A 993-nucleotide genomic window follows, 5' to 3' on the forward strand; every position below is an offset into this window, starting at 1 on the left:
CACGTGAGCTCCACGCCACACGGCCACCGGCGCCCCGGCCTCCTCCGGGCCAGGTCTGCCGTTGCCGGGGCCGGAGCCCCTGTCCCCTGCGGCCTGTGTCCACCGGCCACCCTGGGGCAGGGCTCCCCTGGCCCTGGCCGCTGCCGCTCGCCCTGGACACGGCCTCTTGGCTGTCCACGAAGCCGTCGGTGCGGCCCCTGCCGGCCAGAGGTCAGAGCCGGAGGGAGGCCGGCCCCCTCCCACAGGGCGCCCGCCCGGGGCCGCCGGCCCTGCTCCCACCGGAGCCCCGGGCCCCGGGCCCAGAGGTCAGCCTGCTGCAGAGAAGCAGGACCCGCTGGGGAGCGGCCCGGGCTCCCGCAGGGGCGTCTCCGGGGTGGCGGCGGGGGCCCGGGAACCGGTGTCCTCGGTGGGGTCTCGTGAAGGCGAGTCTGGGCCGTGCAGGGGCAGGTCCGGGGCCGCTGGCCTGGCCCCTCTCTGCCGTGGGGCAGCTGGCCCGGAGGCCCAGTTCTGAGCCGACCGCACCACAGAGCCGGCGCGGGGACCCCTGGCTGCCCCAGGCCGCTGTCGAAGCCCTGCGCGGCCCGGGGGGGGGGGGGGAGGCGCGTCTGCTGGACGCAGGCGTGTGGGCATCGCGTCCCCAGCAGCGCCGGCAGCCCTGGGCGTGGCCTCCTCGCCCCGGAGGAAGCGGAGTGAGCCGCGGAGTGGGGGGCACCGCCCCTCCTCAGGCACCGGAACGCCCCCAGGGGCTGGGGGAGCCGCGCTCAGGCGGACCCAGACAGGGCGCCGGGCCCAGGGCGCCCACCAGCCCAGCCCGCGCCGGCTCCCCGATGGCCGCAGCTTCGCCAGCTTACTGGGCCCCTGAGCACGTCCGTTTCCTTCTGCAAACCGGACACTGACCCTCCGCCGGGTCCCGGGGCCAGACAGGGACGTGTCTGTGCACAGCAGGCGGCGGCCGCAGGCGCTGCAGGGCGGCGCAGCACCGGCCCCACCCCG

This window comes from Condylura cristata, unplaced genomic scaffold (assembly GCF_000260355.1).
Source record: "Condylura cristata isolate star-nosed mole 26May11 unplaced genomic scaffold, ConCri1.0 scaffold00020, whole genome shotgun sequence".
NCBI classification, from domain to species: domain Eukaryota; kingdom Metazoa; phylum Chordata; class Mammalia; order Eulipotyphla; family Talpidae; genus Condylura; species Condylura cristata.